Source organism: Ptiloglossa arizonensis, chromosome 2 (genome assembly GCF_051014685.1).
Source record: "Ptiloglossa arizonensis isolate GNS036 chromosome 2, iyPtiAriz1_principal, whole genome shotgun sequence".
Classification (NCBI taxonomy): Eukaryota; Metazoa; Arthropoda; class Insecta; order Hymenoptera; family Colletidae; genus Ptiloglossa; species Ptiloglossa arizonensis.
In genome coordinates, this window is record NC_135049.1 from 2,198,507 (window position 1) to 2,225,326 (window position 26,820).

A 26,820-nucleotide genomic window follows, 5' to 3' on the forward strand; every position below is an offset into this window, starting at 1 on the left:
AAAGATGAAAGGAGGATCCGTAAGCGTGTCGGTGTTCTTAGAGAATGGTGCGATTAGTCGGCGATCTTTTGTCGAACCGATAAATCGAAAGCCAAACATGTCACGGATGTGTCTGTGAAAACGAACGTTCACCGTGCATAATAATATTTTCCGCAATTAATAACAATCGCTTTGAATTGATAAAAGCGTTGGTTGCTTCGGCTTTTACGAATGCTTGCCTTGTACAGGATTACAGAAAAGCAATTATTGTACGATTAAGTAGCTGCTACTTCAAAACGACTGTGTGAAATGTTAAAATGCAAACGTCATTTTATACAGGCAAATTTTTACTTTAATACTTGAGATATATATATATATATATATATACAGTCTTAATTTTATAACAATTAAGTATATCTAAATTATATGCATAAAATAGTCGAAGATTATAGTTTATTTAGAAAGCTAAAGAAAAGACTTAAAGATATTTGCAGGAAATAATCAACTATCATTATTAATATATATATATTAAGTATTTTTACTTAATAACACCAATTAATATATAGGATTACGATAACTAACACCTTATTAACACCTTGCGCCAAAGCATTGGTATATATTTATAAACAACATAATGAAACCACATTATTATAATCACAGCTTAAAGGTTAAATTTAAGCATTATGCCGTGTCCCGGACCAGCGTCTCATCACATCGGTCCATAAGCTGTTAACAATAAATAATACTTACGCTACTAATAGAAAAATATTAATTTTTCCAAACACAAAAACTATTTGCCAATTTCAAGGTCCATATAGATCAGTATTTTGATTATAAACACATGTTACTCGATGGTCTCATTCTAATATTTTATAATGCTTATTTTTATTATACAACGTTTCACCAAACTCTGCAGTATTAAAATGATAATTCTGCTTTTAAAAATGATCTCTGTTTTTTTCATTTCATACGCTCATTTCAACAGGGTACAATACATAGTTATTTAACTTCAGCGGCTTCCCATTTGTCACCTTATAGGCTCGATCAATGACTTGAACTTAATCGTTCTTCTCCGATCTTCTTTAAAGCATTGTGACTAATTCATTCGTTCTCTCCCAAATCACCTTAGATACTCGGGATTGTTATTATTTTGCTTCTCTTTGAATGTACAAGATAAAAAATCACGTGAATGGAATTATTAATTTGCAGATCTCGAACCTTCCTGACTAAATACTGTTATCCGTATTTGTTATTAGTTTACGCATGATTCTTTCGAGAGGCTGAAGAAAGCTTCATTTCCACACAATCAGTATTTCACACATACGCTTTAATATTTCAAACGCGATTTTCTCGATTGAAGTAGATTCTTCAAAAAATTCACTTCAATCGCTTTTTAAACGTAAATAATAGTTAAAACACTATTTTTTTAATTCCGACATTATTAGAACTGTGTAATATTCAGTGAATACTATGTTCCGTACTTACACTAAAGTGGTTTATGAAAAGATGACGAAATCCAAACCCCTCAATAGATTCATTTCAAATTTTACACATTCGTAGACATATAGTATATTGTCGATCACCATTGTAAACATTCCCTGTAATTATGAGAGTGTCAAAGAAAAATAAAAAGAAACAAATTGAATAATTTAACTAACTTTTAAACGGTTGAACATATTAAGGAGGATTTCATTAATAAATAAAGAAAAACTACTGTATTCAAAATATCCTTATTTTACACGAGTTATACTATATTCATTATTTTGATTTATCCGATCAGAAGATAAGCGCATATTAATCGTTATAGCAGAACATACTCTCTTCAAATTGTAACAAAAAACTGTCTCTGATAAGTTGTGAATTATCGCTTGTAATTCAAACTATCTTTTGTATTTGCGGTAATAAAGTTGATGCAAATGCATGCCGTGAATTAGAAACAATGTTCGAATTATCCTTAATATGTTTTGTACAATACGTGCGGTATTTTTTCGCCAAGAAGTTGCATTATAATGTGTTTAAAAGATTTCAAAACAGAATTGTTTTTAAATTTTTGCTTTATCGAATAATGTTACCTCTATTTCTGAATCGTCTGCAGATATTTCTTACCGCTGACTTGAAGTCCCGTGGCAGGATTGTTGAATTAAGTTATACTAAATATTTGATTCCATTAAGGAAAATTAATTATGTGTCAAAATCATTTTCGTTACTTCACTTATAGAAAAACTGTTAATATTACATAATATTCTTTTTCATATTAAATATAAGCATAAACGAAACCTCAGTGGTTTATAGTCTCCAAGCTTTATTTTTATATACATATTGAGATAGGGACGCAATTGAAATCTATTCCTACTACTATGGCAGAGTGCGTGATTAGGGCTCAGAATGAGCGACTGGTGTGAGCATGGGCTGTCCGATCCCTCTTTGCCCTTGTGTCGTCTCGTGAGACTTCAACTCAGCGGTAAGGAATAGTTTTCCATGCTGAAAGCTGTATTTTTAACCTTCATTTAGTGACAGTCATCATTTTGAAGTGGTAGTCTTAATTTTATAACAATTAAGTATTCTAAATTATATGCATAAAATAGTCGAAGATTATAGTTTATTTAGAAAGCTAAAGAAAAGACTTGAAGATATTTGCAGGAAATAATCAACTATCATTAGCAAAATCACATTCCCGACAATTTGTTCCAAGACAAATTTTAATTTTCTATCAATACCAAAAGTTATGTTAAATTCATTTCACCATACGATTGTCAATGTCGCAATAGAACGAGGAATGTTGAGTTTAGGCTCTTATATGCTCTTAGGATTCGGATGATATTTGAAAAATATCACAAGTGAACCATTTTTAAATCACTATCTTTCAAGCACAAAACCGCCAACAAAAAATTCAGATGCAGAAGATGGCGAATAGAAATACATCAAAGTAATATTACCCAGTGAATACACAAAAGTAACATTAATTCGAAGATGATTATATTTTTCGTTGTATAGTTTATGTTAATTCTTAGCTAACAAAACTCACAACAATTACTTTCTAGGAGTTGAATCATTCAGACGTGTTGATCCCCGCTCCGCGAGTGCCTTTTATGATTAATACGTTCTATTTTGCTATACTGGAATACGTTATGATATAAATACTGTGCAATAGAATCACTCATGTGCTTCTTTTAACGACAAGGCTCTCGAATACAATAATCTAAAATCTTACACCTCAGCCATGACAAACATCTTATTTTTCATTCCAGAACGAGCAATTATTATTGATGCTGTAGTCGGCTTAACCGAAGCCGAAGTGAAAGAATACGTACAAATCGTAGCAAAAATTATCCAAGTTAACGCTATACGTTTTGTTTCTCGAATATTCAATGACAGAATCTGTATCTATTTTCATAAGAAAACTACTATAAAATATTTCATTACCAATTATAAAACAAGTCAAGTCTGTATTAAATCAACTGCAAAGAATAGTTCTAACGTTTCTCTTACCATACTACATAATTTTATTACAAAATTTCTAACAGACTACAATATTAGACTGACCTCCAGACTCGCCTTACACCAGAATCTAAGAAATTGGATGTTTCTATATAATGAGCGATGCCCTCGAGATTTTCGATTCGTTCTTAATTACACATAAAGATACGCATATATCTTTATATCTACCGACAAAGTTAGTTGCTCCTTATACAAGCTGCAAGATTATATCGCAGAACAATGTAATAACCCAATACAATCAACAGTAACAAATTCAACGAACAACAATGCAGCCAATAGTAACCAATCATAAGAAACTTTAGATACAACGACATATACTAATAATACTCGGGAAGCTACAAGAACTTCATATAGAAAGCCAACTAAAACTGGAAGCAGTGAAACTAAACAATCCCCCAATATTAACGCCATCAACATATCTATGATCTACCTCGATACAAACAATGGCGCATTTTATGAGTTAAATAACCCTCAAACCTCTACCCCCAATAAAAAAACCATTATCAACCTCCGTGAAGAGCTAATCGGAAAAAGAATTTAACTCGACAATCTCGATTACAAACATTACAAGCGTGAACCCGATTGATTCAACCATATCAGTCAACTCGAAGAAATAACCAAATTCAACCAGTCGTTGAGTAGGATCATGGAAAAAATGGAAAGTATTCTAAGACCAAACCTATTTTGGAAAATCTTCCCCCTCTTCCACGTCCAACTCAAAAGTTTCCTGGAAAACACAATCGGTAAAGACGACCCAAATGACATCATTGTAGAATATATCTCAGATATAAAAGCTTTATGATTAAAACAACCCACCCCGTATTTTAACATCAAAGTACGAAAAATAGAGTTCATCGTTCAATAAAAATGTTAGAAACTGACTCCCAACTCCTATCGCTTCCGATCTATCCTCTCCAATGAAATTCCACCATTCTTCCCAATTTCTAATATATCTACTTATGAACACTAAACTGGAACTTCCATTCAGCATGTCACTGAAAATGATTCAATAGAACCTGAACAGTTTCTACATCTGACTTGAATATCTTCAATTGTTAATTAACGAAACTTAGTTTCAAGTAATATAACTACAACAAACTAATTTCAAGTATCAGAAGTCAGTTAAGATTAAAAACTATAAGTCCTTCTTCAAGAATTGCAACATTACCCATACAAGAGGAGGAGTAGTCAGCTTTGTTAAAAATAACATCCACAGTGAAGGCGTAAAAATCAATTAACCTAGAGACCATTGTTAGAAATGTTACTTGCCCTAGAAACCTATGCATACGCAATATATATATCGGTATATATTGTATATGTACCGAACGATACACACCTCGATGAAATGGAACTTAACCAGTTAAACAACCAATTACCCAAACTTTTCATTTTATTTGGTGATTTTAATAGCCACAATTATCTCTGGGACACACAAAATCGACAAACGAGGAACTACCATTGAAAAAAATAATAAACTTACCAACCTAAATCTGCTAAGCACTAACGGTTCTACATATTAGTACAGCATCCGGACGTTTCAGTGCAATAGATTTACCACTATGTAGCCCATTAAACATTTCATGGAATACACAAAATGATTTTTATGATAGCAACCATTATCGAATTAAGATTGATACTATCTTAACTGTGAAACTGTAAACTTCTCAAATTCTCAATACGAATATTTCAAAAAGCCAACTGGAATATATTCTGTAAATTACTATCCAAACCAATATTTCAAATTACAGAATTAAACTCGGTTATTCTAAAGATAGTAGTCGAACACTTCACAGAATGTATTCTAAACACTGCAAACTCAACCATCTCAAAGACTAAGAATACTACTAATCCTAAAACCAAGTGCAATCCATTGTAGAATGAGCAATGTTTATAAGTCAAAAAAGTGCATAAGTATGCATTTAACAGATAAAAAAGATACAAAACCATAGAGAACCTTACTGCGTTTAAAAACTGCAGAGCTATATGCCTCAAAATCATTGAAAACTGCAAAAAATAGTCGTGGACAAGATATGTGCCATTACGAAACTCAATTATCTTGACAAATTTTAAAGAAAATAAGACCAATCAAAGGCTCGAATTCATAACTACAGCAATATTTGTACACATGGATAGTTTTCTTCGGATAGTTTCCTTATTAAAATGTAGACAATGTGCATTTTGTTATAACGATAATATGCATTTCTCTTAACTGGGTAAATCAAAGAATATAACCTGTGTAAAATAAGGATAATTCGTAAAATCTTTATACTATCTGAAGGCAGTAATTTTTCTTCATTTGTTGGTGAATCTCCTTCGTACATTTTTAATCGTTTAAAAATTATTAATTTATTTCGATTTTTGCTAGGAGGCTTTTCTGCGCAGATACAATTACTATAAGTCACAAATGCCACTGAAACATCTATCGTTATTTAATCGAAGACACATACATTACTATAAGCGCTTATTTTTTTTTTTTTTAGTCTTACCCTTTTAAATCGTGTTACTTTGTAAAAAAATGATATATGCAAAATTTTACAGCGATTAAACAATGGGAATCCGCGCCGCATCGGTGTCAAATTTCAAAATTGTAGCGATTCTATGTCAATTTTGGATATGCTTGTATTTCATTATTTTAAAAATGTGTAACTTTTTTTGTTAATAAAAATACAATTGTACAATTTCTGAAATATATATTAAGAGTATCTGTGAACATCGTAAATATTTCTTACGAAGAATTTTTGTGAACATTGATGGAATATTTGAAGAGGATTGTAATTATTCTTTTGAAACTAGATGATTGCTTATGCGTTTGCTCTTATGTTGTATGTAATACCTAATAAAAAACATACTGGGTTCTCATCGTCGGTACCGTATACAGCGATAAATCATTCAGCAGGCCCAAACGAAATGAACTTCTTATAATTCACGAAACATCGGCAACCGGTACCATAGTGACTCGTATACGTTTAACAACCTCGAAGAAGAAGAGGGAGCAAAAGAAGATAGAGGAGGAGACGAAGAAAAAAGCAGTTGTCACTTGATGATGACAAGGCGGGACGGTGAAACGAGAAGGGGTAAAGCGGAAGAGAACGACAAACGTGCTCGAAGGAAAAAGACAAAAGGAAAGGCGAAGCACGAGCCTGCAGGTTTGTGGGCAATATCACTGTGAGGCTATGGGAGCCCGTAGTGTGAAGGTATGTCTTGTTTTCTCGAGGTCGTTGGAGGACGTGTCGCGGCTCGCATAGTCAATTTGCCTAACAAAAGGAAATCACAGGGCTGTGAACAAGATGCGTAACCGGATTCCCCGCGAGACATGCGCTTGCGTTTGGAATCGAAGGAACTTTTTGATTCGACTACTCTCGTTTCCAATCCTTCGAATTTCCATAGCGCAGCCAATCTGCCAACCAAATATGCTGCAACATCTTGCTAACTTGGTCGAAATTGGTCCATAGTGTGTTAGTGATTATCCAGTACCATTCGGATAATTATGAACGATTTTGTTTTTATTAGAAGTGAATTTTATTTTTAAACATTATCGACGTTGATTGTTTTAATTTATAAAAGATTAGCTCGACTATAATTATTAGTATTAAATAAACTTGTCCCATATTTAGATTTCGATCTACTTGAGTTTTTGTTTAGGTTAATTATTCCATTCTCTCCTAATATTCTTCAAAATACACTTGATAGACTTAAAAAAAACTTTCATTTTCCTTAGTAAAGCAAAATGTGATTAAAACATATACAGTTAAGCAAATAGTAACAGTTGCATTAAATAAATATGTAACAGTATTATTTATTATCCGTACTATTGGAAGGTAACTTCTGACAAGTGCCGAAAAACAATCCTATCACCAAACCCGAAACTTTGTGCAGCTGAAACCTCTTTAGTTATAGTTATGTTCTTTAAAGTTTATTGAATAATCGGAATCAAGTCTGATATTGATGCAAGTTACCGCAAAACAGTTAACATTAAAAGCATTTAATTAAAGTCAATTAAAAATTCACGTTTGTGAAATTTGTCTTCTACTGAAAGTAATAATAAGATTGTTGATTTAATGTATGTTACAAATTTTATTTTTTTGCCGGTAAATAAATTATTAAAACTTTTCTTTCTTAAATTTTTCGGTTACTTCCAATCTTAGTATTATGTTTTCTGCTAAAAGTAGCATCTATTCTACATTCTAACTTTCTTATATTTTTCGTATAAGTTTAAAATATTTTCCGAAAAGTTTGTTTATCTAGTTTGAATATTCCTCAGCATCAGGTGTTGAAAAAAAAAACGAATACTCTTTTTCTCAAAGTTAATAACTAGTTTTAGTGTTTTCTTAGAATCTATCATACTTTCTATATTTTCCAAGTGTACATAAAAGAGTTTTTGCATGGAGAAATTTTTACTTTGCATTGTCTATTGCCTTCTATGTTTCGATGCTGTTTTAGTCTCTCGTAAAAGTTAATACACAAAGCTGCCAATAGAATTCTGGATTAAACTCGTACCTCGTCCTCTATCGAGTTACAAATTTACAATTTGTGAAGGAGAAATAAGCCTGCATTAGACTACCTATAAAAGATTTTATTTATTTCATATAAGTGGAACAAGTATTTTAGAGAAATCAGTGTGTAATATATTTATCTGAGTATCTGTAGATATAGTGTTATAAAATTCGTGTTACAGTTGGAAACAGTTCCGACAAATAAAATAAATCGAAAATGTAAAATGAATTTTCGGTTGCATTTATGAGTTAATGATTGTCATTTAAACTTATTAGTAGAGAATAGAGGCTTATACACGAGTTGATTCAAGCATCATCTATTGTATAATATTATTTCGATTCAAGTGGCGAGTTCTTTTCAAAATATGAATCTTTTGCATCTACGATTAATAGTACTTATTTAAATTGGTCGGAATATCACAACGAATGATAAATGCTTACAAAAACTATAATTAGTTACGTAAAATTACTTCATGAACATATGAATTTATATTTGACAAATAATGTAACAGTCATACTTCAACACGTGGTCCTCGAACTTTTAATATTGTTTTACATGTGTACATTAGTGATTTATAATTGTTTCTACGTAATACTGTTTTTTAATAGTCAAAATATAAAAAGTTCGTGACAAAATCTTTGCGATGTTGCAATGAATTATTATAAGACGAAAATTACCGTTGACTTAAATTGCATAAAAGAAAATGAAGTAATATTAATTTCCTAGGAGTGTATACTTTTAAACATTATAAAATATCACCCGACTTGGACAAATATGTATTGAACATTTTTTAATTCAAATGGTTACAGACACATGTACATGTGTACGTACAGTGACTCGTAAAAGAATTTGTATATTATACTTTAAGAAAATTCCCCTGACCTGAGTCCCTGAGTCTAACTACAATGAAAGTTGTGTGCATGCAGCTCACACTGGACTGCACTTGACACAATTTTATAGTCGACGAAAAATGTTCTTGAGAAATAAAATTGAGCCTTGAAAATTTAACACTTTTTCATTCTTTTAATACAATTTTTTCCGAGATTTTTTAACAGTGGACTGACGGAGTACTAAAAACTGAACATTTTCTGTAAAAAAATTTTCGCTCTAACTCTATTTTACGAGATAAGTCCTATGATAAGTACCCGTGTTAGGGGAACGAAACGCGTTTCATAAATTTTTAAAATTTATTTTGCAACATAAATCTCCTTTCCTTTTAACTCGACAATGCCATTTTCTCTTCGATATTTCAAATACAATTTCACAATGGTACGAAATGGAGCGAAACTTTTTGTGTGAAAATGTTTTAGCTTTTAGTGCTTTATCGTCTGTTGCAAAAAAATTTCCAAGAGAAATTACATAAAAAAACATAAAGATAACTGTTGAAACCCTCGATGTTTCAGTTCACCTTTTTAAAGAAATTTCTTCTGAACAAAAAAATTACTGCATATATGCGCAAAAACTTTCAATAAAATCAAACTTAGAGATTAGAGGACTTTCCTTATAATACTTCCACGAGCCACGTCTACGTTACGTGTGACAGGTGCTCTGAAACTGCACGTAGTTCAACAATAATGTAAATGATACATAACAGATCATGAGTTTCAATGTGACAAATGCGATTATAGTTAAAAATAAAAATATGGGATACAGTAAATTATTATAATGATATCACCAACAACGACCAAAGAATATACAACAAATGTAACAATTCATTATTACATAGCTTTTTACACGAATTTTCTATTGTATTTCAAATGTGATTGTACCTCTTGCTGATATTAACATTTTCTAATTGGCAATTCACCAATTGTGTAAACATCTTTTACATGCAAAATATTTCAGACTGATGGTAGAGTCTAAATGGGGATAAATTTATGCGAAACAATAAAATGAAAATATAAAATATTTTTTTGTACAAAGTTTCATTTTCAAATAAATCGATGTTAAAAATTCGTCTGTTCGGGTGTATTACATTAGACAAACGGTATAAACAATCAAATAAAAATATTTTTTGCTGAAGAATTGTTTTTATTAAGGTACAATTTGTGGAAAATGACTTATTTTGACTCATACAGAACGGTCGCCAACATATGTTTTTAATTGCGGTAACTCAAGTTAAAGGGGTGATATTTTTCTTTAGAGTTCGATTCCCACAGAGCTATCTCAGAAATGGTTACAAATAACAACCAACTTTTTTAAACGATAATTATATGATTTTTGACATATTAAAACAAAAAGTTAGAGTTTATATTCGACTTTTAACTATGCTTCACCCATCGAAATCCGGAGACCTTCATGGACGTTATATTTATTCCCTTATTATGCATTGTACTCAGTGTACTTTATATCTGTTTAACTTAATAATTCCTATTCCTTTGGATTTTTCCTTACAACAGTAGTAGTAAATACGTCCAGGATCGTATTGTAGCGTTCGCTTGTCCATTTGCTCTCGGCGATACAACCATATTCATTTCTCGGTTACTGATGATTTGAATCGGAACCTCAAATAAGTATACCAAACTCAGTAAGTCCTTCACCGTATACTGAGTTTCCTGACTCTTAATCGGCTTCAGAACTGTGAATTTCTTGAACGCATCAATTATCACAACTAGGTACTTATTGCGTTTAGCACTTTTCTCAAATAGACCTACACGGTTTATGTGAATTATGTGAAAGGAGATTGGCAGATTTTCGTTAAATGCTTCTTTTAATCGCATCAATATGATTAAGAATACAAAATGTTTATGTGAAGAAGCGGAAGAAAACATAAATCATATAGTATGGCAATATGAACTCTATAATTCCCAAAGATAAAAATTAATCCAAAATATGTGTAAAATTAAATTGAGATTACCACTAAATGTAAAAACAATAGTCGTAAAATCAAACATCCAATTGTTTGTTATCCTGTTCATATCTTCTCACCTTTTTGAGAGAATACAATTTACATTTAGTCAGGTAACATTACCAAATGTACATAAAGCTCTAATGGTGTCTTATACTGCATACTGATAGAATACAATATTTTATGTATAATTCATAGTTGTATGCTGAGATAAATTTCAATCGAGGTTTCAATTACTCCATAAAAGAACAAAACGATATTCAAATTTTTGTTAAAAAGTAATAAATAATGCAAAAATTTTATAGTTAAATTATTATGAGTTTTACCGATGCACATTTGATCCCTGCTGGCTATTTCAAATTCTTGTCCTGTTTCTTTCTTTTCCGCTTATTTCATATAAAAAAATGTTTTTTAAATATGTAAGTTAAAAAAGGACTTTTAATCACAAATTACTAGTTGCCAGACCACTTTGCAGTAGCTGCATTGTCTAAAGACTTGCTACACATCTATGTGTTTCAATACAGTTACAATACAACTACATTTTTTCTTTCGTTTTTTATTCGTTCTTACAGAATTTTCAAATGTACCTCTTTTGGAACTTTTAGCATATCTTTCGAACATATTCTTTGGATATTTCAAATTTCTCTGCTATTTTTTTATAAACCATTTCCTTCCTTTGTTCTTTTGTAATATAAATTTGCATTTTCTCATTTGCTCGTAGTTCTCTTGTTTTTGACAATATGTAACCAGAATATTTGAAATTTATTATCACTGGTATAGCTTCTGCACTCTGTAGTGAATGGCACTATCCGTACTTAATATAAACGGAACTAACTCAAGTACAAACATAATTCTTGGGAAACAAAGCAACACGTTCTTAGCATTTAAAAACGTCAACATAAATACTGATGCGACTGTATTCTGTACCATTTCTGTACCCCGAATCCTTGAAGAAATTTTGAAGGGTGTAATCTGTATCTACAATACATACATAAATTCTTTTTGCTGCAGTTAACTAATAGGAATTGTAAACTGCACCTGCTTTAATCAGTGCATTAAAAGCAGTGAGAGTTGAGGCGTGTACGACGAACAGGTAAATTTGATGCGAGAACGTAAAAAGCTGGCTGTGGCGGCACTACCCACGCTTGCCACCAGAGGGAAACTCACCACCAACCGTTTCCCGCAAGTTCCCGTACCTGCTCCGATCGGTATATATACGACCTCTTACCGATCTTCCAATGTCCCGGCGTATAAGGCAGGGCCTGCTAGGATGCCTTACTGACGAGTCCACTAGCAGGCCCGGGATGAAACGCTTATCCCCACTCCTTTTCCTATTTCCGTTCTCTCCTACCTTAAACATCTTATTAGCGCCGCCAAACTGGCAAAGAAATAAAATTTTTCATTAGTTGATAAGGCAACTGTATGTGCATCACCTTCCGCTGACTTGAAGTCTCGCGGGATGGCACAGGCACAAACAGGGGTCGGACCGCCCATCCCCATCTGAGCCGCACGTTCTAAACCTTAGCCATGCACTCTGCCATAGTAGTAGGAATAAATTTCAATTGCGTCCCTATCTCAATATGTATATAAAAATAAAGCTTGAAGACTATAAACTACTGAGGTTTCGTGTATGCTTATATTTAATGCATAGAACGTCTGTTTTATCTCGTAAGAGTTATTTAATATAAAAAAGAATATTATGTAATATTAACAGTTTTTCTATAAGTGAAGTAACGAAAGTGATTTTGATACGTAATTAACTTTCCTTAATGGAATCAAATATTTAGTATGACTTAATCCAACTTAACTCTAGTTATTTTCTACAAAAAAGTATTATTCCTAGCATATTGTATAAAACTAGCAAAAATTGTTGTCCTGTATCAAATATAACTATCGCATAATAGTAATATGTTGCATCTACACCAATGGGGTTTTTAGTCCCTCTTTCAATTTTTAGGATTGGAACTTCCAAGTTCCATTTTGCGAAAAAATAATTTCTACAAAAACTCGAGTCAATTGGATTATAGAAACATGTGCCACAACGGCTTTATTTATGCAAAACGTTAAATGTTAGTAAAAATGGAAAAATACAGATTTTCTTTTATTATTTCATTATTAGAAGTCATTTTATACTAAAATCTGCATAATTATAATGGAATGTATTGTAATGGAAAAAATTATTTATTAACAATTAAAAGAATTTGTTTGAACAGGAAGTAGAGTACTTAATATCTTGTCAGTGTATGATTTCATTTGAAAATAAAATAATCACAGAATACATGAACATTTTGTAATAATTTCATTTATATATAATTTAATTGTTACGATAAGTAATTCTTCTTAACAATCATTTATCTTATCTCAAATTTGTTATTATTAGGTACCAAGCTAGAATTAGCTTATATATAAAGAAACTTATATATTTATAAAATAATATTTGGCACTGAAAATAAATTTCTAAACATTCATATGTATTGTAAATTTTGACTTAATGTTTTCTTATTTACACGACGAGAACGCTGTTTATATTCTATTACAATTTGTAGAGTGTCTTGTTTTTCCTTTTCATCTTTCGTAATTCAGTGTGTATATTTCTTTATTAAGAAGGGACACCATTCTGAGAAATAAAAAAATGGGTAAAGTTTGGGAATCTTTTCTGTAATTAGTTATTAAATGAAAAATATTATTCTTTTTCATAGAATATAAATATAACCATCAGCTACATTTTAGAATTTTATGAAAGTAAAAATTGTACAAAATGACAAAGTTATTCGCTATTACCAGAACTTCTTGCGATTGACCATTGTTTGTTGGCTGTCACAGTAGTCAAGAACTGGGAGATCTAACATAAAAAAATGTTGTTGTTTCATAAACTAGAAATTATTATCTAAAATGTAGCGTATGTTTTTTCAAAAATTTTAATAATTGCAGAAATGGTCGAAGTTTGAAGAAAAGCAACCATTTTTATTAAAAGAAAAACAACTTTGAACGCTTATCAAAATTACGTAATTAACATATTTAAAAAATCGTATGCTACATTGTAAAATACTCTATGCAAAATATTATATCTCTATAAAATTTGAAGTAAATCGGATGTGTACTTCCGGAGATTTCGTGACAGCTAGGTTGAAAAATATAGTTTTGAGAAAAACATGTTTTAAAAAACAAGATTTAAAATACCTTTTTTCTCTGATACAAAGGAATTTGTTAAATTTTACGGCTCTCTCTTTTTGAGTTTTTCTAAGGAACTGTCGAGTCCTTTTGCTATTTTCTTCAATCTTCGTTGCAGCTTTATTTAGTCGTCACTCATCCGTTTAACAGTATTGATAGAACATATTGTTAAAATTATTAATTGTATCATCAGCAAGATATTATTGTAGCCATCGATGTTAAAAATGTGTAAATTCTGCAATGTTAACTGTATTTCTCTCGCTAAAAATTGTTTTAGAAAATATTGTACAAATGATTGAATTCAAACTCTCGTTGTTGTTTTGTACAAAACCACCTTTATATCTTTGTAATAGCTCGTCCGTGCCGAGATTCTCATAAATTGGACCAATCGTATCTTGGACAATTTATGCTAGAGAATTTTTATTTATATAATTTTTTAAACCAGTTGTTGCTTTTGTCACCTGCCAAGAGGATTTTTATCCGACGAAATTTGGTTAAAAACGTACTCCATATTACATTCTTCATTGCCTTCTTGTAATGGGAATTTCGTTGAATAGCAAGATCATAATATATTGTTAATTCATTTATTAACTTATCAGTCACGATTCCAATCTCTTCCAGACCCAGTTACAATTTTCAACCACGTTCAAAGTTTATTGCACTGTAGATACGATATAAGAAACTTGAATTACATTCACTAGAACTCTTTTCCTGTGAGTAATAAAGAATGGGCTTGAAACAATGTTTCCATTTCCTTCGGTCGATGGTACGTGGCGCACGGTCCACAAGAGTTATTCGCGTGACATACGTGCCAAACGGCACGGAGACCCAAAGTGCCCCTGTGCACATGAAATTATAGTTTCGCAGAAGGAAGTCACGGTCTTCCACTTTTTCTCGGTGCCAGCGAGCCATGGCTGTTACCACGCCTGGTAGCGAGAGATCCGCCCCAATTATGCCGACCAGGACACGATGCTCACCGCTCAGGCGGGGCACATCTCCAGGGTTTGTTGCACCGTATCCTGGCCCACTGGACAATGCTAACAGCGCACCATCGGGAAGATCTTCGGCCCGCAGAATGGTGTCGTAATCGAGGTTCAATAACAGGGACCCCAGCACAAACCCCTGTGAAATCCCAAAGTACACCTCACCCCGTTCTGTACCATACCGGCCCGGATACTTAATCCACCTACAGCGGAGGTAGTCCTGCCCTTAGATATGCAGTTTATAGTGCATCCTGTGTCTGTTTGCGAGCGAAGGGACGCGCTGTATATCGGACTTTGTTGTCCACACCAACGATACTATTCTTGCCTGGTGTTCAGGTAAACTTTTTTGTTGCACTGTCACTTTTCAAAGGTTAACGACGGCGAACCATCACTGCCACCTCGAGAACGATCCAATTCGAGGTGTACTCGCCGAAGCGGATGGCGGTTTGGCTCCCAGCCCGAGGAGTCTTGGCCGAAGCACAAAACTGTCTACGCACGCTACGTCAACTCTGCACGCGATGCGGTCGAGTGGTTCAAGTATTACAACGTAGAGGAATTGATCCACCTTGTGACGTCGCGTTATGCGTTATTCTGATCAACCCTATGTTGTTGTGCTCTGTGTTCGATTATCTTTTATGGTGAATACCGAACGCGCGCATTTCCGGAATTCCCAGTATGGATGTTTCGAAACATCAGCTTCTGTTACCGGCCACGAAAGACCGTTGTCTTTGGTTGCTTGTTTCAAAAGTTGTTGCACGTCCCGGTATCTCGGGCAGTACAACAGGGCATGGAAAAGCGTCTCGAGTTAGCCAGAGACACAGTTCTCGTCCGGCACTAGGACAAACTCCTTTAGCTTTGCACGGAAATTTCCATTTCCGCTAAGGAATTGTACTACGTAGTGATCAATACTCATCGAGACGGTTTTTAAACGGTCAGAGACTTCCAGGAAGTATTTGAAGTTGGTCTTCCCCTTCTCGGATAACAACCATCTCAATTACCACAGTTCTAGAAGTTTCTCCCTCACCCGGGCCTTTGAGGAGGATACTGCTCCTGACTCAAGGTCTTCGTGACTTATTCGACAATCGTTCCAAGGAAATGTCGTTTTGTCATCTGATGTTAAAGACGCACGCACGTTCCATGATCGCCAAGTCTACCGGCATCGTACCGGTGATCACAGTGATTGTATCGGTAAACACCTTGATGTGGGTTTTGGTGACGCCGAGCAACACACATGTCTAAGCTCTGGCAAGAATAGCCTCCGTAACAGAGTCCAGTAGGTCAGCTCAGCCGACAGCAGCGTACACTGTTATCGGTAAAAAGAGGCCATCGTACATTGTTCGCATGACTCTATGGCCGAGGCCCTACTTGGATACTGCAAGTCGCGCTAACGCATAAAACTTTCGCGTGGTTTTAGCACATAAATAATTAACATAGGTTCAGACCAGCGTCAAAGTGGACCTCTAGATACCGAATATTACGCTTAAGGGTCACGCTTATTTCGTTAATTTTTACCACAGGAGGCCTTTCTCTGTCAAGGGAACCATCTCGGTTGTGTTCGCTAACAAGTCTAGTTTCTGGAAGGCGCATCGCCCAAAAATAACGTGCACGACTTTTTGGCCTTTGCTTTCCAACTCACGTCTCGTGTTGCCGTAGACAATTACGAGAAGGTCGTCGGAGTAGGCTATGGATTCGCAAGCGAGCTCGGTGTTCGAAAGGAGCTACGGAACTTCGTCTAAGACTAGGCTACAATAGCTTGGACTAAGAATCGAACCCTGTGAACAGCCTTTAGTGACTTTCTTATGCACGTGATGCCGTGTTTAGAAACGATTGCGACCTCAGCCCCGGAGATGTCGAAGGAGAGATCCAGGACGCACCTTTCCTCACGACCAGACAACAGGTCCCTGAACTTCAACAATTCGTCTTCCATAGATCATCCATGTCTGAATCCATATCGCCGATCGGAACAGTAGTCTGTGTTCAGATACACACTGCTCATCTTCACCAACATCAGCTTTGACGATCCCAACTTTCCTCACTTCAGTTGCTTTGGCTAAATTTAGATATTCCTTGTGGCCTATTCAGCCATAGCCTAAACAGTTTGCTTTTGGCTTATGAAGAAGTTGTGGAGATAGCAGACGGCATGTTCGTCTTATTTTGAATTTTGATCTTCGACAGGTGTCACAAGTTTTAACAAACTCACACCCGTCTTTTTCTAGTCCTGTCCATTAATGGTTTTCCTTTACGCGGGTTGTTGTTTTGTTTTCCCCTAAGTGTTGTGCTGTGTCGGAATTGTGTGATTCTCTTGTAATTGTCCGTTCTTTTCCGGGAATACATTCGCGTGGTGGATGAGCCAAAAATTGTAATTTTTTCTTAGGGTATTGTTTAGACAAAAATCTAAGTATGAACTGAATGTCGACTATCTCGAAATTAGTGAATTTAGCGTCGTTAATACCAATATATAAAAATTTAGGATATACTTCAAATTTTAATAAGTGTTTTAATGTGTGTAGCCAATTAAATTCATTGTATTCTCCTAGCATGTCTTTGGTAATTTGTGCCCATTGAGACCTGTTGGGTATTTGTATAATTGAAGAGACAAATTAAGTATTGGGTCAAGAATTGAGTATGTGGATCATCATTAATATTGTCATGGTCTGCCAGTGGGCCTAAGGGTAGGGCTTCTTGTATGAATAACATTTTGTTGTTGATAATTTTAGGTAATTGTGCCGAGTATAGGGCGTGGACTACTGTATTTTCTTTCTCTTTTCAATATTCAATTTCGTAATCGTATTCTTCGAGTCTCAGTTGCCAGCGTATGAGCCTTGAAGAAGGATCTTTTATGTTGTGAAGTCACTTTAATGCTTGATGATCGGTTTTAATTATGCATTTTCTGCCTAATAGATACTGCCTGAGTCTTTTAATGACCCAAACAATAGCTAGTGGTTCCTTTTCGGTTATCGAATCATTTTTTTCGGCGCTATTTAATGATTCGTCTGCCAAGAGGTGCGTTTTCTATTGCCCGGAACGTATTGCCCTGCGGTCTGAACTTCAATGAGATATCTTGTGCTGATGTTGTGTTACATGGGCAGTCGTTTACGATCCTTTGCATATCCCTGGTCCACATCTCCCTGTCGATAGGCTTTTCTTGTACTCCAGCTAGACTTCTAGGATTTGAAATGATGACTAGTTGATCCCTTTGATGTGTGCGAAATATTAGGTGTAGTTACTCAACAGTTTTAAAGATATAAATAATTAAAATTAAATATCCTGCTATACAAGATATGTCGTGATTAAAACTTTATGCTTCAAGATTGCAATAATGTAGTAGTAGAAATGTTGAACTAGTATGCAGTATAGTATTATCATTTTATCAATTGTTATTGTAAAAACTTGTTATGGCATGCGTGATAGTTACTACCCGTTCGTATTAATAATCCAGAAACACAGGTGAACAAAACAAAATTATTGTGGTTGGTGAGACTTGATCTGGTGACTCCGTGTTTAGTGGTCCAACTTTTATACTACTACACCAGACCTGCCCAAAATTGGCTCTGGAGCAGAAAGAGCTTCTCCCACTCTGCTTTTATCGAACGAAACATTTAATTGTCTTGCCTATTATATTGCTATTATATTGCTGCCAAAAGATGGCACAAATTGTTTATATCGACGCTCCGCCCATAGACCGTTGCCTCTCCTGCTATCGCAAGCGACAATCGCCGTTGGCCAAAGACGGCGACAAAGACCGACAGCGACCGTAGCGAGACCAAGTGAGAGAGAATACTGCGTCATTGGCGTAGCCTTCTAATCAAATGTTAGCTATTAAGAAACAGAATGATTTCGTTCCTGTTTACTATCACTGATTCGATAAGTTTCTCGTAATGGAAAAATGAATACAATTTAATATGCGTAATAATTGTTATTATTTTGGAAATTATTTATAGTGAAAAGAACTAATTTTTATTTAATAAAAATAACATAATTCCGCTTATACTGATTTCTATCTAGATAAATTCTATATAATTATAATTTATGTTGGATGTTGAATAAAGCTACTTCTGGCACGATTAACTTTTCCTTTATGTTTATTGAGCTAATAATTAGTTCGAAACAGAAAGACTTGCCGGCCACGTGAGCGAAAGCTGGCCAAGCGCGGTAGAACCATCAAAAACACAATCACACATTGCGCATACTCCCACACATTCAAACGACCGTCTCGAACACTATACTTGACAATTTACATAAAAACAGATGATAACCAAATTAAAACAAATATAACTTTTACATTGAACCGCTATGCGATGTAGCGACCGTTGCGATTATTGTATCATGTCATTGATAGATCAACTGATCTTGTTAACAGCGTTCAGCGTTTATTAAATATCTTATTCCATTTTATATCGAGTACAAAATGAGTCTAAGCGGATTTATATTATTTTTAATAAATATAATTTAATTCTTTTCGCTATAAATAATTTTCAAAAAAATATTAACGATTATTACCCATATTAAATTGTATTCATTTTTTCGTTACGAGCAACATATGAAATCAATGGTAATATCTAAACCGCAAGCAAATTATTCTGTTTGTGATTACTTGTCGCTTTATTGGGAGGCTACACCGATGCACCTTGTTACGAATTCGTTCTCGCTCGAACTTGGCATCATCGACGTCGGCTTTGTGCCGTCTTCGGCCAACGGCGCTTCTTGCTCGCAATAGTAGGAGCGGCAACGGACTACGGGCGGAACGTCGATCTAAGCAACTTGTGCCTTCTTTTGCTAGCAAAATACCAGTCGACCACCTGTTGCTACCTCTCACCCGCCGCTCAAGCTCGCGTTTCATTATTCTTTTCTGAACTATTACTGTCTCTTACGACTGATAACAGTGGTGAGAGACTAAACGGCGTGAGGGGCTCCTCTCGTGGCCAGGCCTGCACTACACTTCTTGTGTATCCGGGTATGTATAAGTTTAATTATTTATATCTTAAAAATTGTTGAGTAACTACACCTAATATTTTGCACACACCAAAGAGATCACCATAACTATCGTTCTGCAAAAGCACATTAAAATCGAAGTCGGACAGTTCGTGTGTTTCCCTCGTTAGATTTGAAAGTAGTTGATCGTGCAACGATTATACACTGTTTGGTAAATAATTAGGCATATTAAAGAAAACTTTGTTATACTTTAGAAAAGTTTCTTTATACCTTAAAAAAAGGCTTATTTGTATATTATTAATAGTCTTTTTTATAAAAACAAATGCACGAACATCACCTGTTTTTAAAGTTGACAATAATCTGAGCGAAATCTTGTTTAGACAGATTTTCACGAGAGAAACGTCGTCACCTATTAGCAATACTCTACTAGAAACGTAATGAAAGATGCAAGAATATTTATTTCTAACAATGTTTGACATTCGATGTAATAATCTTTCGTGCAAAAAAAAAACTATATTTATTTTCCTGTATCCCTAACAATCGAAACGAAGCCGTTGAAAGTTGAGTGGCCCTTTATGGTTTGCCGCGGTCATATGCCGACTCGCTCAGTAGCAGTCTGTCGCACTCGCCGCGGCAAAGAACAGAAGAACTGCAAAATAGAAGACTGATTCATTGTAAGTCGTGCCTGTTTCCCAAGTGGACAACCTATAACGAGACAATAGTGTATATAGAAGGTTATAAGTTAACATATGTATCTCATGACTCTTCACGTATGGGTCTCATACTCTCGTAAACTACAGTTTTTTCATAAGCGACCGAGCTCCATACGTCTCGTATGAACTTCTAATCTGACTTCTTATAATCCACATATACCTAAACAAAACTGCGTTCTCTGTACTATTGCCTGCTGCGGATGAATGTGTGTGTAAATGTATGTAAGTGGAGATATGGCGTATAGAGCTTGGCCTTAAGGACAGTTCTGAAATAGTTTAAAGTTTAAAGTTAAACTAATGTGTTTAAAGTTTAGGTTGGCCACACGAAAATTACTCACGTTCGCATGGACAGGAAACTGAAAAAGATCGCTGCTCTTGAAAGGTTGATGTTCTTAAACAGCCAAAATGTTTGCGTGCGCATTAGTTAATATGACAATTATTTATAACGACGATCTGAACAATAAGGGTCGCGCACCAACAAATAATTGGTAGTTAGAATTTATTTTAAATTTACAATATTTATTTACCTTTTGTAAATTTCAAACTAGTGACATCAATTTGAACCTTTCATAAATTTCAAACCAGTGAAATCACTATGGTTATCAGTAAATAAAATAGCTATTGGTAATGTAAATTGAATTAGAAGAAATGTAGGTTTTTTCATTATCTACAGGATGTAACGTAATAAGTGGGCAATACTTCGGGTGCCTATTCAACACCCAAGGACAATGGAAAAATTCATCTAAATATATATTTTACTTCACACGGGGAAAATCTTCGAAACACTTTCCATTTCGGGGGAATACCAGGAAATCCAAATAACGTAACATCCCCATTTACTAATACGTAAAATGAGTATAAGTCAATCTGAAATTAGAATAACTCTCTATTTCTGCACTCATTGTTAGTGTGACGTTTAATAAATGCGTGACGACACAGTAGTTTGACACGTATTGCTCTTATTAAAAAGACAAACTAAACTAATATGTAAAGTATTAGAAAAAGATACAAATCGTTTGAAAGTGATCAGATATTGTTTAAATAGTTGAACAGAATGCATAACACTAGTTTCGCATATCAGATTATTACTACTTACAACATAAAAGTATATCTCGTGATATAGAAGGTAAAATAGGACACGTGTTTATATAAACCTTTTTCTTTATTTTGAGATGCTGAATCAGTCCTCGCATTGTTACCCACTTGTGACGTTACCCCCTGTATATTCAGATAATTGGAGGTTCAAATAATCTATTATAGTGTGTTCATTGAAGAAAAAATATTCTAATAAATGAAAAATTAAATTTCAATCAACAGTGCATACCTAATCATTTTCTTTATCGTTTTTTGCAGAAATTTATAGAGGAATGTGAACTCAGCTAAGCAGAGAAATAAGTGAATTACGACGAAAAGAACAAAGGTAAGGAAAATAGAACATTTAATATGAAAAATGGTCACGCATACGTAAAAATATTTAAAATTAGTTTCAAACTAATTTTAATACGAAGTGGTATAAAATTATGATCTACTGTGAAATATTGTTATAAGCCGTAAATTATAATATATCTTCTTTCATTATTACTATACTTTAGATAAAAGAAACAGAAATAAATGTTGTTGTGTTACGTATTATATTACTATATTGTGATTATGTTATTTAGAGAAGGGAAGGTAAAGTTGTTCAGGAAATATTGAATAGTTTTAAAATAACATATAACAGAATTTGTCAAATATAGGGAAAAATTAAGCAGGGACATTAGATATCATATTTACGTAGCGTTTGATACAATTTTATTATTTTAATAATTTCATTTTCATTAATTCACGTAAAGTTACACGCGAGATAGCTTGGTAACTGAATATTGTATGTATTTGACAAATGTTTGTTTCTTGATAAATGGATCCGATACAACTGTCGAAATTCTAAACGCGTGAAAATAGCATTTGTTATTTTAAAGGAACAAGCCAGTATCTGGTGAGAAATGAAACACATACGACAGTCTGATCACGACATTACTTAATCACTAATCGTTAACTTTCATAACACACAGTGCTTAACTATGTATATGTGAAAAGTCGAGCTGGAGCATTCGCATATAATTAAGGTCGATTGCGAATTCGTTCCAGGAATCCGTCTTTTTTAGCTTGAACTGACAAATAAACACATTCAATTGATATCAGAATTGCACAGGTTTTTTTGTACAGCTAGAAAGCATAGATGACAAGAATAACGTAATTAAAAATGCTATTGAAATTTGGTTGTCCATAATAATCAACCAGATGTACTATTGCGTTGTTGGAACGAAATGTTGGTGTCCATAAAAATGATTTAATCGTTAAGTGGTTGTTGTTCTTGAAGAAATTTTCTTGAAAACGACGTTCGGTGGGTTGAATCCAAGTTAAACTATGAACCAGTATTGCTGATTTCGACGATGATTTTTGGACGTTACCAGGAAATTATTCAGTATGCCTGACTAAATATATCATTGGAAGGGACAACACAATATTTGAAACTTCAGCTTTGTTCCGTTTCAAGACTGCCGCTCTACGAGTACTTAAATTGCAACTGCTACGAAAATTATTTTTGCTTCAATCACATTCTCATTTCCTCCGATCGAGAAAATTATCACAAGTTCATTACCTATGAAAGAATTTTTCGAATCCTAATATTTTTATTTTATTTACCTCTCTCCTTGTGACGCAATGATGTACATTTATTGAGTTTTTTGTATATCGGAAAGTAAAGCCATTTGGTGGTTATATGTATAGAAATAAGTAAAAATAATTCAAAATGTTGAGTTTTACAATGTATTTAAAACTCACCGCAATCGATAAGGCTCCCCTCTTTCTAAATAATTACCATTCCTTCTGTAGGTGGACGCATGTGGGTGATACGAAGGTCAACGTTGGTTTTTTTAAATAGAAACATATACATATTTTTTATTCCACCATTCAACTCAACTCAACGTTATTTTCTATAAAAAAGTATGAACCTATTTAAATAAAAGAAACATGAATTTAGAAGATATTTTAATCTCAATACTTAAATACTCACCCTCTTTGAAATGCAGGAAGTGGAAAATGCATGTTTACATCTTTCTTCTGAAATCTGTGTACATTGTTCTCGTCCATAAAAAAAAAAATCCATTAGCGTTAGGTCAAGAGACCTAGGTGGTAATTCCTCAGAGCTTTTATGATCAATCCAACGATGTGAATAATGTAAATACATTCAACAAATTTGGAACACGGCGATCATAATGCGATGGAACACAATTATATTGAAACTCCTCAAAGTTAATATTATTTCAGACTATTTCAGAACAGTAGGTGTCTGAATATTCAGATTAAAATATCTCCTAAATTCTTGTATATTTTTCACATGAATGCGTTAATTCTCTTTTGGGGAATTGACTAGCTGAATCGAATGGTGTATTAAAAAATATATGTTTATATTAAAAAAAAATCAAAGTTGACCTTCATATCATTTATACGAGTCCATCTGTAGCAAACATAATTACGCCGTTTTATATCTTCCATGAAGTTATTCATCTTTCAGTTGAACCATTTTTTCATTCAGTAAATAGTTTACCTGTAATTTATTGATTGAAATTGGACACCTTGTATACAGTGAGCGTCAATATGAATTTAATACTCGAAATTTTCAACTTCTCTTTGAAATAATTTAAAACATATAAAAGAAAATCGGAAAAATGTGAATGATATTGAAAGCTCGATTTGTCCTCTTCAAAAAAAACATTCTTCTAGTAATAAATTTTAACAATAAAGCAACCCATAATGGAAAAAACAACAATAGTCCCTCTTTTTCCAGTCAATATAAAGTTAATATCCATAGATATCGGTAATAATTTTTCCTTTTTTTTTTATAAAGTTAATATTTTGTTGAACCTTCGCTGTTTTTTTAGAACTTCAGTCAATCAGTGATTTGTCAAAATGTTTCTTTTGACATTATCTTTCTTTTTCTTATTTTTCAATCAAAATAATTTCATAGATTTCCTGTGAAATCAAGATCTGGGGATTGCGAAGGATGGTTTAATTGTTTTGGTGTCCTATAAAGTAGTCACTCCTTTGCAATACGTGATATATGCTTTGAATCGTTGTCACTTTGAAATATGCATGTTCTTGATAAATTTAATTTCCTAACGGTAGGCTATACGTTTTTCCGTAATATTTCAACATAATTCTCCTTTTTCATTGTATTTTCAATGAACACGACATTTCCAACCCCGGAAGCGGCCATACATCTCCAGACCATCACAGATTCCCCTACATGTTTGACTGCATGGATTAAGTTTCGTTCCTTCAAAGTACTATTTTTACTTCTCCATACTTTTGGCAGTTTTCTTTATAATTCACCTTTATAAATTTCGAATTTGCTCTGACCAGCGAAAATGTGAAGAAAACAACATTCCAGAAGGATTCAATATATTTCAGGTGGTCTTTGGGACACCTGTAACCGTTTTTTTCTATTAACTTCAGAAATTATCGGCTTCTTCCTCAGAATTCTTTCAAATTACCCTGCTCTGTTCAATGTTCTATAGATTGTACTTTCACTGACCATTTCATTTTTGAGACTACTCAGCTTTCCGCTATTTTGACTGCTTTCGAAAAAGGATTTTGCTTTACTTTTTTGCAAATTTACCTCACGTCGTTCTTGTTGAATTTTTTAGTCGTCGTTTATGATCAATATTACGTAACAATTTGAGATTATTATATTTATCAATGATTTTTTTCACAGCCAGGATGGTTTCTTTTTAACTTCAGCAATTTCTTTTAAGGATTGTTCATTTTTGTGCATTTCGATTATTATTTGACGCTCTTCGACAGTTGTTTATTTACTCATTTCGAACTGACATAAGAAACATCTCCTTCTGATGTGTTGTGATAAAAACAAATTGTTGGGGGCTGAGAAAACTGTCTTGTGAACTGTGATGATTATGCATTAGTAAAGAATCTAAATTTAACACCTGTCGTTAAATAACACTTTCTATACGCCTCGTTAAGTCGTGAGCATTTTGAAGAATAGGTAAAAATTCTGATTAATAGGACTCGCATTCCTTTCAGGATAGTTCTTTGTAATTCCCACTAATAAACTGTTGCATTAAAAATGCACTTTGGTGTTTTACAAAGTTCGTTTATTTTCGAAAAGAAATATTCACAAAGACTAGTTTACAGAAGAGTCATTCTTGAAGCGCGTTATTACAATAATATTGTTGTTGCTTTAATAATCCTGTGTAAGTTTACATTTGTGGAAACAGACATAACTTTTTTACTTGCTCCACAGTTAGATACCACTCTGAAATTTGTATAGTATACTAAATATCCACTTTGTAGTAATCTTCGGAATAGTTAAATAATGCTTTGATCATTATTAACGAATTTAGAATTCCAAACAAATGAAATACTAGCGACTTATTGTTAGTTTTCATTAAGAATATACCACGTGTTATAAAGAAAATTTCAGGAATAGCATAGTCGACGTAGGCCAGAGAATTAAATACATCTACACAATTACAATACGATAAATAAATGATCATCTTACAATGTTTTTACTTTGATTTCACCAAAAGCTGTACTAAGATTGAATGTCTTCTTTTCATTTGCATACACAATTCTGGTTACAAGGTTCGTTTAAGGTACTTTGTACAACAGAACTGGAAATTCTTTTATAATTGCCCAATTTTCTTCGAATCACATGACAGGTATATTTTATTAACCGAAAAACTATTACTTCTTATAACATTAAACAATTATAATACAATAGTAATTAGTAATTGTAATGTTAATTAAAGACAATTATTTTAATGTACATATTAACTTCCTTGATTAAACAATTAACTAAAAATTTATATTTCAAAACACTGTGCCCTATACTACTTACGCTTTTACTTAAATATTTTTAAAAATCGGACAATTCCTACAGAACTGTCATTGAAACTCTAATGCAGACATATCCGACTATGCTCCGTCCAACGAGACGAGGCAGGAAAAATAAACAAAAAATAGTAGGTTTTCAGTGAGGACTCTCGCATGCAACTCAAGGCCGAATTTTAGCCCTCAAAGTACTACCTGGCGATGAACGTACACCTGAATTCTTTAGTGTTATTGCTAATGCTCAATAATGCTTAATATTACTTAAAGTATTCCAAATTTGAACATTATAGTTACAAAGAAAGTTTTTTCT

General features: G+C 33.5%; 1 protein-coding gene across 27 annotated transcripts in view; it reads left to right on the forward strand.

Moving 5' to 3' along the window:
• The window catches only part of LOC143143860 (tubulin monoglutamylase TTLL4), a 554,572-nt gene that overhangs the window by 398,680 nt on the left and 129,072 nt on the right, over nt 1-26,820 (forward strand). For 25 of the 27 annotated variants that reach the window (XM_076305648.1, XM_076305652.1, XM_076305646.1 and 22 more), the window contains one exon: nt 21,972-22,038. The exons of 1 other annotated variant lie outside the window; for it this stretch is intronic. The gene's annotated coding sequence lies outside the window, so the exon portion shown is untranslated. Of the gene's footprint in view, nt 1-19,909; nt 19,928-21,971; nt 22,039-26,820 lie in introns of those variants that run through there. One more of the 27 variants, XM_076305657.1, reaches the window with a different exon arrangement.